Raw genomic sequence first — 18279 nt, forward strand, 5'->3', positions numbered from 1 at the left:
TGTGAAGGTGTGAAGACCGTCAGGGTTAGATTGTTCAGCTGCACCAGAAAACCCATTGTAAGAAATATATATACAAACTGGTCAAGATATTCTGGAGGAAACTTTTATCTGTCTTCACTCCTAATGATTGGCCAGGAAACAATTACGGGAGGAAACATGGGTGTCTTGTTCAGAAGGCAGGTTCTGAGCTCTTTAAGGATTAAATCCTGGACCATGTACTGGCTTTTGTTTCGGTTAAGACTTTATAACTTTATGGCACTATACAGGTATATTCCACAAAAATAATCTGATCCACTGGTGGTCAGAGTCCCTCCCTATCCAATCATAGTCTCCCGGGTTTTTGAATCCCGCAGCTGAGCACTTCTAATTGGATAAGGTGCGGTTTTCAAAATGGTCGCGGGCGCTTTGTTGCTGACTCACCCAAAAGACAAAATCAACCCCAGTGCCACAGCCACAATCCTGCCCCCACCCCCTGCCCCGTGCACCCCCCTCCCCCCCACCCCCGCCCACAACATTACTGACCAAGGACACCACTCCTTTAGACAGGATGCCCTTTAAGCATGGCGCCCCGATCTCAGTGCAGCCAGTTTTCCCGCCATGTTTTTGCCCCGTCCCTCAATATGACGGTGTGAAAAACACCCAGCTACTTTTTTATGTCAGAAGATCTGGAAAGAAAGCTGGCTGTTTCTCTGGGGAGAAATGCGTTGGTTTTCAGTCAGACCCTGACACTTTGCCAAATTCTGGTAAGATCACTGTCATAGACCCTTTGAAAATTAACATCACAGCCACTTTTGTGTGCGTTGAACTGTCTAAAGGAGGTTGTAAGAAGTTATCTCGTGTCACAGTGTGAGAGAAAGTAGCAGCACACAAATCTCAATTGAAACATTCAGGAACCTCGAAGAACCAGCAGAGGGGTTTTCTCTCAGCCAATGGGAGTCCAAGAGGAAACGATTAAGAAAATAATTGCTGTGTCTGCAAAAAGAGTCCCAGCCATCTTCAAATGCTGTGACTGCCAAATTAGTGAGGAGAAAAGCTTTCTTGCTCTCCCAGAATCTGTTTGACTTGCAGGTCTATCTCAGGGATCAGTGCTGGGACCTTTGCTGTTTGTAATATGTATAAATGATTTGGAGGAAAATGTAACTGGTTTGATTAGTAAGTTTGCAGACGACACAAAGGTTGGTGGATTTGTGGATAGCGATGAGGACCATTAGAGGACACAGCAAAGAACAAAGAACAAAGAACAAAGAACAGTACAGCACAGGAAACAGGCCCTTCGGCCCTCCAAGCCTGTGCCGCTCCTTGGTCCAACTAGACCAATCGTTTGTATCCCTCCTTTCCCAGGCTGCTCATGTGACTATCCAGGTAAGTCTTAAACGATGTCAGCGTGCCTGCCTCCACCACCCTACTTGGCAGCGCATTCCAGGCCCCCACCACCCTCTGTGTAAAAAACATCCCTCTGATATCTGAGTTATACTTCGCCTCTCTCACCTTGAGCCCGTGACCTCTCCTGATCGTTACCTCCGACCTGGGAAAAAGCTTCCCACTGTTCACCCTATCTATCCCCTTCATAATCTTGTACACCCTTATTAGATCTCCCCTCATTCTCCGTCTTTCCAAGGAGAACAACCCCAGTTTACCCAATCTCTCCTCATAGCTAAGACCCTCCATACCAGGCAACATCCTGGTAAACCTTCTCTGCACTCTCTCTAACGCCTCCACGTCCTTCTGGTAGTGCGGCGACCAGAACTGGATGCAGTACTCCAAATGTGGCCTAACCAGCGTTCTATACAGTTGCATCATCAGACTCCAGCTTTTATACTCTATACCCCGTCCTATAAAGGCAAGCATACCATATGCCTTCTTCACCACCTTCTCCACCTGTGTTGCCACCTTCAAGGATTTGTGGACTTGCACACCTAGGTCCCTCTGTGTTTCTATACTCCTGATGACTCTGCCATTTATTGTATAACTCCTCCCTACATTATTTCTTCCAAAGCAGGATATAGATAGGTTGGAGACTTGGGCGGAGAGATGGCAATGGAGTTTAATCCGGACAAATGTGAGGTAATACATTTTGGAAGGTCTAATACAGATAGGAAATATACAGTAAATGGCAGAACCCTTAAGAGTATTGATAGGCAGAGGGATCTGGGTGTACAGGTACACAGGTCACTGAAAGTGGCAACGCAGATGGAGAAGGTAGTCAAGAAGGCATATGGCATGCTTGCCTTCATCGACCAGGACATTGAATTAAAAAATTGGCAAGTCATATTGCAGCTTTATAGAACTTTAGTTAGGCCGCACTTGGAATATAGTGTTCAATTCTGGTCGCCACACTACCAGAAGGACGTGGAGACTCTGGAGAGGATACAAAAAAGATGTGCCAGGATGTTGCCTGGTATGGAGGGCATTAGCTATGAGGAGAGGTTGGAGAAACTTGGTTTGTTCTCACTGGAACAATGGAGGTTGAGGGGCAAACTAATAGAAGTGTACAAGATTATGAGAGACATGGACAGAGTGGATAGTCAGAAGCTTTTTCCCAGGGTGGAAGAGTCAATTACTAGGGGGCATAGGTTTAAGGTGCGAGGGGCAAGGTTTAAAGGAGATGTACAAGGCAAGTTTTTACACAGAGAGTGGTGGGTGCCTCGAACTCGTTGCCGGGGGAGGTAGTGGAAGCAGATACAATAGTGACTTTTAAGGGGCGTCTTGACAAATACATGAATAGCATGGGAATAGAGGGATATGGTCCCCGGAAGGGTAGGGGGTTTTAATTCAGTCGGGCAGCAAGGTGGTGCAGGCTTGGAGGGCCGAAGGTCCTGGTCCTGTGCTGTAATTTTCTTTATTCTTTTGTTCTTTGTATTTGTATTTTTGTTGATAACTTTATCATTATGGTGTAAGTTTCAGCATCATGTTCGTAATGAACGAAGCTTTCATCAGGTTAATGACGAAAGTTTGCTCGGTTAATTTTCAAATTGAACCATTTGTAAATTTACAACACATGCCAATTCTCAGCTTGTGGAGTACTTTGAGAAAATGCTTCTACATAGTTGTGACAATGTGAAGCCAGAGAATGTGCGGTTAAATTTGTGGAAATTAAACTCAGAACAGATTCTAGTATGACAATCTTAACTGAAATGAACAATTCTGGATATCCCAAACGGATTTGGATGATAGCTTCAGGAAGTTAGAGTTCTAGAGAGAGAGAGAGAAGACCCTGGTGTGACTTGTACAGCTGCCACCTTTCGTTCTCCCAACTCTGGGCATGAAATTCAACCAATCCTGGATTAAGATTAGAAATAATCTATTAACAAGGAAAGAAGATGTCATATTCTACACACACAAATAAAGTCTCAACAAAAGGATTTAGAATCCACAGCAGGTATGGTGAAGTAATTCACTGTGACACAAAATACAAAATCCTATAGCTGGAAATCAGAAACAGGAAACTGTTGGAGACACTCAGCAGGGAAAGCAGTTTCTGCAAACTGGCCAGGATATTCATTCAGGTCGATGATGTTCCATTTTGGAGGCAAGAAGCAGGTAAACTACATGAAATGAGGAAAGAAAGAAGAAGGGAAAAAAAGAGATACGATTCTAAATTGGGACAAGGCCAATTTTGATGGTATTAGACAGGAGCTTTCAACAGTTAATAGGGAGAGTCTGTGGGAAGGCAAAGGGACACCTGGTATGTGGGAGGCTTCAAAATTGTGTTAACCAGAATTCAAGGTAAGCACATTCCTCTTAGAGTGAAGGGCAAGGCTGGTAGAAGTAGGTAGGGAGCCCTGGATGACTTGGGATTTTGAGGCCCTGGTCAAGAAGAAAAAGGAGGCACAAGACATGCATAGGCAGCTGGGATCAAGTGGACCCCTTGAAGAATATAGAGGGTGTTGGAGTACAGGTAAGAGAGGAATCAGGAGGGCAAAAAGAGGGCATGAGATTGCTTTGGCAGATAAGGCAAAGGAGAATCCAAAGATCTTCTACAAATATATAAAAGGCAAAAGAGTAACAAGGGAGAGAGTAGGGCCTCTTAAGGATCGACAAGGTCATCTATATGCTGACCCGCAGAGATGGGTGAGATCCTAAATGAATATTTCTCATCAACTATCACTCATTACTATTGAGGAAAGCATGGATGTTAGGGAACTTGGGGAAATAAATAGTGATGTCTTGAAGAGTGTACATATAACAGAGAAGGAGGTGCTAGAAGTCTTAAAGCGCATCAAGGTAGATAAATCCCTGGGACCTGATGAAGTGCATCCCAGGACGTTGTGGGAGGCTAGGGAGAAAATTGCGGGTCCCCTAGCAGAGATACTTGAATCATCGATAGTCAAAGATGAGTCCCTGAAGATTGGAGCGTGGCAAATGTTGTGCCTTTGTTTAAAAAGGGCTGCAGGGAAAAGCCTGGAAACTACAGGCCGGTGAGCCTCACATCTGTAGTGGGTAAGTTGTTGGAAGGTATCTTGAAAGACAAGATCTACAGGCATTTAGAGACACAAGGACTGATTAGGGATAGTCAGCATGGCTTTGTGAGTGGAAAATAATGTCTCACAAATTTGATTGAATTTTTTGAAGGGGTAACCAAGAAGATAGATGAGGGCAGTGCAGTTGATGCTGTCTCCATGGACTTTAGCAAGGCCTTTGACAGTGTGCCACATGGTAGGTTGTTGTATAAGGTTAAATCTTGCAGGATCCAGGGTGAGGTAGCCAATTGGATAAAAAATTGGCTTGATGTCAGAGGACAGAGGGTGGTTGTAGAGGGTTGTTTTTCAAACTGGAGGCCTGTGACCAGAGGTGTGCCTCAGGGATCGGTGCTGGTTCCACTGTTATTTGTCATTTATATTAATGCTTTGGATGGGAATATAGGGGGCATGGTTAGTAAGTTTGCAGATGACACCAAGATTGGTGGCATAGTGGACAGTGAAGAAGGTTATCTCGGATTGCAATGGGATCTTGATCAATTGGGCCAGTGGGCTGACGAATGGCAGATGGAGTTTAATTTAGATAAATGCGAGGTGATGCATTTTGGTACATTGAACCAGGGCAGGACTTACTCAGTTAATGGTAGAGAGTTGGGGAGTGTTATAGAACAAAGAGATCTTGGGGTAAAGGTTCGTAGCTCCTTGAAAGTGGAGCCACAGGTGGACAGGGTGGTGAAGAAGACATTCGACATGCTTGGTTTCATTGGTTAGAACATTGAATGCAGGAGTTGGGACGTCTTGTTGAATTTGTACAAGACGTTGGTAAGGCCACACTTGGAATACTGTGTACAGTTCTGGTCACACTATTATAGAAAGGATACTTTTAAACTAGAAAGAGTGCAGAAAAGATTTACTAGGATGCTACCAGGACTTGATGGTTTGAGTTACAAAGAGAGGCTGGATAGACTGGGACATTTTTCGTTGGCGCATAGGAGGCTTAGGGGTGAGTTTTTGAAGGAGATAAAATAATGAGGGGCACAGCTGGAGTAGAAAGTCAACATCATTTCCCAAAGATAGGGGAGTCTAAAACTAGAGGGCATAGGTTTAAGGTGAGAGGGGAGAGATACAAAAGGGTCCAGAGGGGCAGCTTTTTTCACACAGAAGGTGATGAGTGTCTGGAACGAGCTGCCGGAGGTAGTAGTAGAGGCGGGTACAATTTTGCCTTTTAAAAAGCATTTAGACAGTTACATGGGTATAGAGGGATATGGGCAAATGTGGGCAATTGGGACTAGCTTAGTGGTTAAAAAAAGAGCGGCATGGACAAGTTGGGCCAAAGAGACTGTTTCTATGCTGTAAACCTCTATGACTCCATGATTAGTTAGAGGGTAGGAGATTAATAAGTTGGAACAATGATGGTGTATTATACACCCGAGCTGACTTCCTGTTCTCTCTCTGTATTTGGGGCTGCTAAAATAGATGTTAATTCAATGTCACCTATTTACATCATTACTCGCTATTAAAATTAACCCAGATAAGTGGAAAGGCATCTAACCTTATTTCAGCATTATGCTTAAAGTTGTATTTATTGGAGTATTTTCCAGGTTGTATTGATAATTACTTTTTTCTTTTCTTGTGATTCAATGTGGAAAGGTGCAAGGACCCCCTCTACCCCCCACAACCACCGTGAGCACCCCCCTCCCCGCTGTGTTCACTGACCTACATCAGAACACAGTCTGGCAATGTGTAACTATTAGAATACTCATTCTCATTTTCAAATTCCTCCTCCAGGTCTACAATCCTCCAAAATCTCTGTGCTCCTCTAATTCTGGTCTTGCATCTCCAGTTACCTTTGCTCCATCATTGGAGGCCGTGCCTTCAGCTGCCTGGGCCTTAAACTCCAAAATTCCCTCAATGAACCTCCCGATCTCTCTATCCTCCTCCAAGCCTGTCCTTACAAATCTTCCTTTCTGACCAAGTTTCTGGTCATCTGCCCTAGCATCTCCTTTTGTGGCCCTGTTTTAAACATAGATTGATAATGCTCCTGCTAGGAAATTGGGACATTCAATTACACTTTGGGTGCTACATGAATGCAATTTGTTGTTGTTGTTCTTCTATTCAACACATGAAACTTGAACCAATTTTAATCTCTTCATAATTTCAGGAAGTAACTATGAACCAATTAACCAGATGAAGAATAATATATTGGCTGACGATAAAGAATGGTTAAGTTGACAAAACTAACCTCTATTTCTTGACTAATTATAGATTTTGGTATCTTAATGTGTGTTTTCCATTTTGAGGTCAGTTGCTCTGTGCTAAAAGGTTCTGCCGAAGATGATAACTGGATTTCACTCAGTGCCAGTGATCATTGATATATCTTGGTGAGTCAGGTGAACACTAACTGATGACTCTCTCTTTCCATGTTGCTTGTCTGAAAATGATGACAGGTAAGATCATGCATTTTTCTTGATTCTGAATGACTGAAGCCTTTTCCCCCTGAGGAGTTACTGATAGTGAATATCATTGTCTTCCATTCAAATTGATTTGTGCCTGATGTTCCATCATCTGTCTGATATTGATGCCTTCATGGGGCAGATGTATATAGTCTGGCAGGAACCCGTATTACCTGCTTTGGACACAGATATCTCAGAGCGAAGAATCCTCAATAATGCAATTCGGTAAAATGTGTTTTCCTGGTCTAGAGGCGTGAAAATAGGAGTGATGAGGAAACTGAGTGGAAAATATATTACTGAATATCTGCCCCAATAAATGGACAGCTCTGCGCGATCAATATCCAACTCTTACTGAATCATGTTTCATTGGTTCTTTGCTATTCCTATTTGATGCAGTTTCTTGTAAACTCAGCCTTTTGGCAGAATTTCCCAATCTTATGTCCAGTCAGCTTTCCTGTTAGCAACTACCAGAAATTTGCATATTTATTACAATGTGCCAATTACTTTGGAATTAATTTCTCAATATGCGATCTGGAATCTTCATGGAGAAACCAAATTCCACAAGGATGTGGAATTTTACGGTCCTGCGGCATCTTTGGCCAATCCGTCAAATTTCATGACCTGCCTGTGATGCTTCCTGTGGTGGACGAGGACAGAAAGGCCATTCATACTTATAAAATACTGCAGATGCTGGAAATCTGAAATAAAAAGAGAAAATGCTGGGAATACTCAAACGGTCAGGAATAATCTGTGGAGAGAGAAACAGAGTTAATGTTTCAGAACTTTCATTCGAACTGACACCCATTACTGCATCATTCTTCCACACTGAAAACATCTTCCGATTGAATAAGAATATAACTAAATTCCATATCAAGATAAAAATGCTTGAACGATATGATCGGAAACCGTGATATGTCATCCTGTATTCATTAACAAGTCCCACACTTGCTGGCCATTGGTTGTGTTCCTTTGCACGTGACTCAGTTAAATTTAATCTTCAAACTCATTGTTTTTGAGCGGTGAACCAGATGGTTCTCCAGAATATCCGGGACAAACTGTTTCTCTCATGGATGAACATTAAGCAGTGCATGTTAGCTTAAACACAGGCAGAAAATGCTTGCTCGGCAGATACCTAAAATCTATAACTCCTCTGCTTTCTATAAAGGTAACATTGTAATGCCCCAGCTTCATGAAGGAAGCTGTTCCAAGGGTATGTCACCCCCTGGTGGATTAATTGTAAACCGTTTCGACGGCACAGATAACACCTTTCTGACTGGATCCGTCCAGTGAGAATATTTCACAAATCCATCAGTCCATCTCCCCCGGGGACTCTACGCACCGCCCCCCGCCCCCCCCTCCCCCTGCCCCTCCGGGGTGACCCCCACTACAGGTTCACATCTGCTGTAAAGTGCACAGACTTCACGTCAGCACGGTTTGAATGTAAGGCAGGGGGAGGTCAATATCGAGCTGGCATGGGGGGTTTGTCAAAATGAATGTTTCTAGTTTTATTGTAATTACAATGAGAATATCAGACTTTAATTGTGTTGATATTGAACTGAGTGTACTGTGACATTGGTTGTTTCACTGACGGGAATCTCTCTTGTTGAGGCAGTTACATAGAACATAGAACATAGAACATTACAGCGCAGAACAGGCCCTTCGGCCCACGATGTTGCACCGACCAGTTAAAAAAAAAAAAACTGTGACCCTCCAACCTAAACCAATTTCTTTTCGTCCATGAACCTATCTACGGATCTCTTAAACGCCCCCAAACTAGGCGCATTTACTACTGATGCTGGCAGGGCATTCCAATCCCTCACCACCCTCTGGGTAAAGAACCTACCCCTGACATCGGTTCTATAACTACCCCCCCTCAATTTAAAGCCATGCCCCCTCGTGCTGGATTTCTCCATCAGAGGAAAAAGGCTATCACTATCCACCCTATCTAAACCTCTAATCATCTTATATGTTTCAATAAGATCCCCTCTTAGCCGCCGCCTTTCCAGCGAAAACAATCCCAAATCCCTCAGCCTCTCCTCATAGGATCTCCCCTCCATACCAGGCAACATCCTGGTAAACCTCCTCTGCACCCTCTCCAAAGCCTCCACATCCTTCCTGTAATGTGGGGACCAGAACTGCACACAGTACTCCAAGTGCGGCCGCACCAGAGTTGTGTACAGTTGCAACATAACGCTACGACTCCTAAATTCAATCCCCCTACCAATAAACGCCAAGACACCATATGCCTTCTTAACAACCTTATCTACTTGATTCCCAACTTTCAGGGATCTATGCACACATACACCTAGATCCCTCTGCTCCTCCACACTATTCAAAGTCCTCCCGTTAGCCCTATACTCAACACATCTGTTATTCCTACCAAAGTGAATTACCTCACACTTCTCCGCATTAAACTCCATCCGCCACCTCTCGGCCCAACTTTGCAACCTGTCTAAGTCTTCCTGCAAACTACGACACCCTTCCTCACTGTCTACCACACCACCGACTTTGGTGTCATCAGCAAATTTGCTAATCCACCCAACTATACCCTCATCCAGATCATTAATAAATATTACAAACAGCAGTGGCCCCAAAGCAGATCCCTGAGGTACACCACTTGTAACCGCACTCCATGATGAATATTTACTATCAACCACCACCCTCTGTTTCCTATCCGCTAGCCAATTCCTGATCCAATTTCCTAGATCACCCCCAATCCCATACATCTGCATTTTCTGCAGAAGCCTACCATGGTGAACCTTATCAAACGCCTTACTAAAATCCATATATACCACGTCCACTGCCTTGCCCCCATCCACCTCCTTGGTCACTTTCTCAAAAAACTCAATAAGGTTAGTAAGGCACGACCTACCTGCCACAAAACCATGCTGACTATCACCTATCAATTCATTACTCTCCAAATAACTATAAATCCTATCCCTTATAATTTTTTCCAACTTCAGTTCTTGGAAACGAGTCATTGTTGGGTAAAAAGTACGATCTGGAATGTTGTTGTAGTCATTCCACTGAATAGAAATACTAACTGACAGGAGCAATACCAGTTATACCGACTCATATATATTCACATTTCATTATAGTTGGGTGGTACGCACTATAGATTCATATTTCTTCTGTTGATGGTCGCACTCTTGAACATCAATAATGTAAACCTTGACAAACCAACAGCAAGAATGATCCACATCGTTTACTGACAGAGTAACTGCCCAAACACCAACCCAAATCATAGAAAAAATACTCAGACTGGAGCAGAGGGAGGCAGTGGCGACATGGTGTCGTCACTAAACTAGAATCCAGAGACCCAGGGTAATGCTCTGCGGACCTGGGTTCGAATCCCATTGCAGCAGGTGATGAAATTTGAATTCAGTAAACATTTGAAATTAGAAGTCTAACAATGATCATGAAGTCATTTTAGGGGCGGCCCAGTGGTGAGCACTACTGCCTCACAGTGCCAGGCACCCGGGTTCGATTCCCAGTTTGGGTCACTGTCTGTGTGGAGTTTGCACATTCTCTCCGTGTCTGCGTGGGTTTCCTCCGGGTGCTCCGATTTCCTCCCACAGTCCAAAAATGTGCGGGTTAGGTGGACTGGCCATGATAAATTGTCCCTTAGCGTTAGGGGGATTAGCTAGGGGATAGGACCTGGGTGGGACTGTTGTCGATGCAGGCTCAATGGGCCGAATGGACTCTTTCACCCTGTAGGGATTCTATGAAAATATTTTTCTTGCTGCTCTAAAGTTTTGAAACATTTGTCTTTTCTCCCTGACCTGATCAAAGATGTAAAATCTAAATAAAGTTAGTTTAAGAAAGGAGAAATGTTTTGTTAAATATTCAGAATGAGGTAGATATGGTGCATGGACCTGTTGAACTAAATGAACAGTTCCTGTGCTGTAAATGTGATTTTTTTTAACCTTTGGAGTTTCACAATGTTTGAAAAACAGGAGCTGTAGAGATGCCAAAAAGATTGATACAGGGAATAAAAATTCAATAATTTACCACAAGTTAATTATGTCTGTTAAAGATGCAAATATAATTTTATTTCCCTCCTGTAACTGCTTTAAGTTAACAGGATTTTGAAATAACCACCATATGGAGTCATTGGCTTGCATCCAATAAACAAAATTACTATTCATTTCATTTCAAGGGAGACTACTTTAATTAAAAATGTTTTTCTCTTGCCTTTCTCTGCCTCTGTCTCCTCCACATATCATATACGATTTTCCAGCTCTTTACCAATCCTAACTGCAGCTGGTCACAAATAGGTATATACAAGAGGTATATACCTAAAACAGGTATACAGAAAGTATATACAGGTATATACAAGAGCATCTGACATAAGTGCACATTGTAAAGTCATTGGTGCATTTGGAAATGTAAAGCAGGAGTGATAGTTTCTTTAGAATTTAGGATTCCTGTTTCAGAATGATCCTAATTACCGACAAGGTTCACGTGAGCTCTTGATACCAGAAACTCGGAAACTGTTTCTCCCAGCATGGTGTCAACGTGATGAGGTAGGGGAGAAGAGAGAACAGAAAAAGGTCAGAATGAAATGTTGGAATGATTCCAATTAAGAAGAACTGATTAAATGTATGATTGGATTGGCACGGTGGCACAGTGGTTAGCACTGCTGCCTCACAGCGCCAGGGACCTGAGTTCAATTCTGGCCTTGGGTCACTGTCTGTGTGGAGTCTGCACGTTCTCCCCGTGTCTGCGTGGGTTTCCTCCAGGTGCTCCGGTTTCCTCCCACGGTCCAAAGAGGTTGATTGGCTAAATTGCTAAATTGACCCTCATGCCAGGGGGATTAGCAGCGTAAATGAAGGTTACGGGAATAGGACCTGGGTAGGATTGTGGTCGATGTAGGTACAGACTCGATGGGCCAAATGGCCTCCTTCTGTACTGTAGGGATTCTATGATTCTATGATCTTATTTAACTCTATATAACAATGTTAGAGGGAAATACTGACTATGATTTATTGCAACAATTTCTTGGGGAAAATAGCGATAATGGGTTATTAAGGGATCTCTATAAAGGTCAAATGTCTCATCACAAGAGAGTGGGGAATCTACGTAAAACTGTGAATTAAAATTCCACAATCGGAGAACAGAGCATGCTGATCGAAACAAAGACTGCTTACGTGGGTGAGGAACTAGCTGGCATGCCTATTGACCTCTGTACCGGCTCAAAGCTGGCAGTGCAAGACCAAGCCTGGTAACAATGACAGATTAGGAAGACATATCATTCTTGGAGCAACAGATTCCCAGCCTCACGGTATCTATAAATTGTTTAATGTGAATCTAAAATAGGCAAAGCTGGAATTCAAAACAATATACTACTTATGTGATGTTTCACTGGATAAATGTGTCATGGTTAAAGAACAAAGAACAATACAGCACAGGAACAGGCCCTTCGGCCCTCCAAGCCCGGGCCACTCCCTGGTCCAAACTAGACCATTCGTTTGTATCCCTCCATTCCCACTCCGTTCATGTGGCTATCTAGATAAGTCTTAAACGTTCCCAGTGTGTCCGCCTCCACCACTTTGCCCGGCAGCGCATTCCAGCCCCCCACCACCCTCTATGTAAAATACGTCCTTCTGATATCCGTGTTAAACGTCACCACCGATCTGGGAAAAAGCTTCCCACCGTCCACCCTATCTATGCCTTTCATAATTTTATACACCTCTATTAGGTCACCCCTAATCCTCCATCTTTCCAGTGAGAACAACCCCAGTTTACCCAATCTCTACACATAACTAAGCCCTTCCATACCAGGCAACATCCTGGTAAACCTTCTCTGCACTCTCACAAAAGCCTCCAAGTCCTTCTGGTAGTGTGGCGATCAGAACTGGACGCAGTATTCCAAATGCGGCCGAACCAACGTTCTATACAACCGCAACATCAGACCCCAACTTTTATACTCTATGCCCCGTCCTATAAAGGCAAGCAAGCTGGGCAGAGTCTGCTTCAGAGAACTTTCTCTGAAGTGGCGGACTGCCTGCTATATTTGAAATAAAGTGATCATAACCTGTACTGAGTCTCCTGTGGTTAGTTCATCAGACATCAGCGATAACAACAAACATGCAAAATTCCGCACGCTTCACTGTCCCCACGCTTCACTATCCGCACGCTTCACTGTCCCCACGCTTCTCTGTCCCCACACTTCACTGTCCCACTCTTCACTGTCCCCAAGCTTCACTGTCCCCACTCGTCACTGTCCCCACTCTTCACTGTCCCCACTCTTCACTGTCCCCACGCTTCTCTGTCCCCACTCTTCACTGTCCCCACGCTTCTCTGTCCCCACACTTCACTGCCCCACTCTTCACTGTCCCCAAGCTTCACTGTCCCCATGCTTCACTGTCCCCACGCTTCACTGTCCCCACGCTTCACTGTCCCCACGCTTCACTGTCCCCACACTTCGCTGTCCCCACGCTTCACTGTCCCCACTCTTCACTGTCCGCACTCTTCACTGTCCCCACTCTTCAGTGTCCCCACTCTTCACTGTCCCCGTGCTTCACTGTCCCCGTGCTTCCCTGTCCCCACTCTTTACTGTCCGCACGCTTCACTTTCTCCACTCTTCACTGTCCCCATTTGAAGAAGAGAGTGCTAGAGATTGTTGACCCTCTGAGAGATAAACATTTCTCATCATCTTCGCCTTCAATGAGCAACCCCTTATTTTTAAACAAGTTGGACAGCTGAAGGCCTGATTTGTGCCTGAAAATCAGGTGAAGCTCCGATCAAGTTTCTCAGCCAGTTTCTAATTTATCTGAACTTTCTCTGAAGTAGCGGACTGCCTGCTATACTTGAAATAAAGTGATCATAACCTGTTCTGAGTCTCCTGTGGTTAGTTCATCAGACATCAGCGATAACAACAAACAGCGTGGGAACAGTGAAACGTGGGAACAGTGAAACGTGGGGACAGCGAAGAGTGGGGACAGTGAAGCGAGGGGACAGTGAAGAGTGGGGACAGTGAAGTGTGGGGACAGGGAAGTGTGGGGACAGTGAAGCGTGGGGACAGTGAAGAGTGGGGACAGTGATGCGTGGGGACAGTGATGCGTGGGGACAGTGAAGAGTGGGGACAGTGAAACGTGGGGACAGTGAAGTGTGGGGACAGTGAAACGTGGGGACAGCGAAGAGTGGGGACAGTGAAGAGTGGGGACAGTGAAGAGTGGGGACAGTGAAACGTGCGGACAGTGAAGAGTTCGAACAGTGAAGCGTGGGGACAGTGAAGCATGGGGACAGTGAAGAGTCGGGACAGTGAAGCGAGGGGACAGTGAAGAGTCGGGATAGTGATGCGTGGGGACAGTGAAGAGTGGGGACAGTGAAGAGTGGGGACAGTGAAGCGTGGGGACAGTGAAGCTTGCGGACAGTGAAGTGTGGGGACAGTGAAGCGTGGGGACGGTGAAGCGTGGGGACAGTGATGCGTGGGGACAGTGAAGAGTGGGGTCAGCGAAGGACGGGGTCAGTGAAGAGTGGGGACAGTGAAGCGTGGGGACAGTGAAGCGTGGGGACAGTGAAGAGTGGGGACAGTGAAGCGTGGGGACAGTGAAGAGTCGGGACAGTGAAGCGTGGAGACAGTGAAGAGTCGGGACAGTGATGCGTGGGGACAGTGATGCGTGGGGACAGTGTAGAGTGGGGACAGTGAAGAGTGGGGACAGTGATGCGTGGGGACAGTGAAGAGTGGGGACAGTGAAGCACGGGGACAGTGAAGAGTGGGACAGTGAAGCGTGGGGACAGTGAAGAGTCGGGACAGTGAAGCGTGGGGACAGTGAAGAGTCGGGACAGTAATGCATGGGGACAGTGAAGAGTCTGGACAGTGATGCGTGGGGACAGTGAAGAGTGGGGACAGTGAAGAGTGGGGACAGTGAAGCGTGGGGACAGTGAAGTGTGGGGTCAGCGATGTGTGGGGACAGTGATGCGTGGGGACAGTGAAGAGTGGGGTCAGCGAAGAGTGGGGACAGCGAAGCGTGGGGACAGCGAAGAGTGGGGACAGTGATGCGTGGGGACAGTGAAGAGTGGGGACAGTGAAGAGTGGCGACAGTGAAGAGTGGGGACAGTGATGCGCGGGGACAGTGAAGAGTGGGGACAGTGAAGTGTGGGGACACCGAAGCGTGGGGACAGTGAAGCGTGCGGACAGTGAAGAGTGGGGACAGTGATGCGTGGGGACAGTGAAGTGTGGGGACAGTGAAGAGTGGGGACAGTGATGCGTAGGGACAGTGAAGCGTGGAGACAGTGAAGAGTGGGGACAGTGAAGAGTGGGGACAGTGAAGAGTGGGGACAGTGAAGAGTCGGGACAGTGAAGCGAGGGGACAGTGATGCGTTGGGACAGTGAAGAGTGGGGATAGTGAAGCATGGGGACAGTGAAGAGTGGGGACGGTGAAGCGTGGGGACAGTGAAGAGTGGGGACAGTGAAGAGTGGGGACAGTGAAGTGTGGGGACAGTGAAGAGTGGGGACAGTGATGCGTGGGGACAGTGAAGTGTGGGGACAGTGAAGAGTGGGGACAGTGAAGTGTGGGGACAGTGAAACGTGGGGACTGTGAAGTGTGGGGACAGTGAAGAGTGGGGACAGTGAAGCGTGGGGAGAGTGAAGAGTGGGGACAGTGAAGCGTGGGGACAGTGAAGAGTGGGGACAGTGAAGAGTGGGGACAGTGAAGAGTGGGGACAGTGAAACATGGGGACTGTGAAGCGCGCGGACAGTGAAGAGTGGGGACAGTGAAGAGTGGGGACAGAGAAGAGTGGGGACAGTGAAGAGTGCGGACAGTGAAGAGTGGGGACAGTGAAGTGTGGGGACAGTGAAGAGTGGTGACAGTGATGCATTGGGACAGTGAAGTGTGGGGACAGTGATGCGTGAGGACAGTGAAGTGTGGGGACAGTGAAGATTGGGGACAGTGATGCGTTGGGACAGTGAAGCGCGCGGACAGTGAAGAGTGGGGACAGAGAAGAGTGGGGACAGTGAAGAGTCGCGACAGTGAAGAGTGGGACAGTGAAGAGTCGCGACAGAGAAGAGTGGGGACAGTGAAGATTCGGGACAGTGAAGAGTGGGACAGTGAAGAGCCGGGACAGTGAAGAGTGGGGACAGTGAAGAGTCGGGACAGTGAAGAGTGGGGACAGTGAAGTGTGGGGACAGTGAAGAGTGGGGACAGTGAAGTGTGAGGACAGTGAAGTGTGGGGACAGAGAAGCATGGGGACAGTGAAGAGTGGGGACAGTGAAGAGTGGGGACAGTGATGCGTTGGGACAGTGAAGTGTGGGGACATTGAAGCGTGGGGACAGTGAAGAGTGGGGACAGCGAAGCCTGCGGACAGTGAAGCGTGGGGACAGTGAAGGGTGGGGACAGTGAAGAGTGGGGACAGTGAAGTGTGGGGACAGAGAAGCGTGGGGACAGTGAAGAGTGGGGACAGTGAAGAGTGGGGACAGTGAAGAGTGGGGACAGCGAAGCCTGCGGACAGTGAAGTGTGGGGATAGTGAAGAGTGGGGACAGTGAAGCGTGGGGACAGTGAAGAGTGGGGGACAGAGAAGAGTGGGGACAGTGAAGTGTGCGGACAGTGAAGCGTGCGGACAGTGAAGCGTGCGGACAGTGAAGAGTGGGGCAGTGATGCGTGGGGACAGTGAAGTGTGGGGACAGTGAAGAGTGGGGACAGTGAAGTGTGGGGACAGCGAAGCATGGGGACAGCGAAGAGTGGGGACAGTGAAGTGTGGGGACAGTGAAGCGTGCGGACAGTGAAGAGTGGGGACAGTGATGCGTGGGGACAGTGAAGCGTGCGGACAGTGAAGAGTGGGGCAGCGATGCGTGGGGACAGTGAAGCGTGCGGACAGTGAAGTGTGGGGACAGAGAAGAGTGGAGACAGTGAAGAGTGGGGACAGTGAAGCTTGGGGACAGTGAAGAGTGGGGACTGTGAAGCGTGCGGACAGTGAAGAGTGGGGACAGTGAAGCTTTGGGACAGTGAAGCGTGGGGACAGTGAAGAGTGGGGACAGTGAAGAGTGGGTACAGTGAAGAGTGGGCACAGCGAAGAGTGGGGACAATGAAGCTTGCGGACAGTTAAGCATGGGGACAGTGAAGTGTGGGGACAGTGAAGAGTCGGGACAGTGAAGTTTGGGGACAGTGAAGAGTCGGGACAGTGATGCGTGGGGATAGTGAAGAGTCTGGACAGTGATGCGTGGGGACAGTGAAGCGTGGGGACAGTGAAGCGTGGGGACAGTGAAGTGTGGGGACAGGGAAGCATGGGGACAGTGAAGAGTGGGGACAGTGAAGCGTGCGGACAGTGAAGAGTGGGGTCAGCGAAGAGTGGGGACAGCGAAGAGTGGGGACAGTGATGCGTGGGGACAGTGAAGCGTGCGGACTGTGAAGAGTGGGGCAGTGATGCGTGGGGACAGTGAAGTGTGGGGACAGTGAAGAGTGGGGACAGCGAAGAGTGGGGACAGTGAAGTGTGGGGACAGCGAAGAGTGGGGACAGTGAAGTGTGGGGACAGTGATGCGTGGGGACAGTGAAGAGTGGGGACAGTGAAGAGTGGCGACAGTGAAGAGTGGGGACAGTGATGCGCGGGGACAGTGAAGAGTGGGGACAGTGAAGTGTGGGGACACCGAAGCGTGGGGACAGTGAAGCGTGCGGACAGTGAAGAGTGGGGACAGTGATGCGTGGGGACAGTGAAGTGTGGGGACAGTGAAGAGTGGGGACAGTGATGCGTAGGGACAGTGAAGCGTGGAGACAGTGAAGAGTGGGGACAGTGAAGAGTGGGGACAGTGAAGAGTGGGGACAGTGAAGAGTCGGGACAGTGAAGCGAGGGGACAGTGATGCGTTGGGACAGTGAAGAGTGGGGATAGTGAAGCATGGGGACAGTGAAGAGTGGGGACGGTGAAGCGTGGGGACAGTGAAGAGTGGGGACAGTGAAGAGTGGGGACAGTGAAGTGTGGGGACAGTGAAGAGTGGGGACAGTGATGCGTGGGGACAGTGAAGTGTGGGGACAGTGAAGAGTGGGGACAGTGAAGTGTGGGGACAGTGAAACGTGGGGACTGTGAAGTGTGGGGACAGTGAAGAGTGGGGACAGTGAAGCGTGGGGAGAGTGAAGAGTGGGGACAGTGAAGCGTGGGGACAGTGAAGAGTGGGGACAGTGAAGAGTGGGGACAGTGAAGAGTGGGGACAGTGAAACATGGGGACTGTGAAGCGCGCGGACAGTGAAGAGTGGGGACAGTGAAGAGTGGGGACAGAGAAGAGTGGGGACAGTGAAGAGTGCGGACAGTGAAGAGTGGGGACAGTGAAGTGTGGGGACAGTGAAGAGTGGTGACAGTGATGCATTGGGACAGTGAAGTGTGGGGACAGTGATGCGTGAGGACAGTGAAGTGTGGGGACAGTGAAGATTGGGGACAGTGATGCGTTGGGACAGTGAAGCGCGCGGACAGTG

This window comes from Mustelus asterias, chromosome 2 (assembly GCF_964213995.1).
Source record: "Mustelus asterias chromosome 2, sMusAst1.hap1.1, whole genome shotgun sequence".
Lineage (NCBI taxonomy): Eukaryota > Metazoa > Chordata > Chondrichthyes > Carcharhiniformes > Triakidae > Mustelus > Mustelus asterias.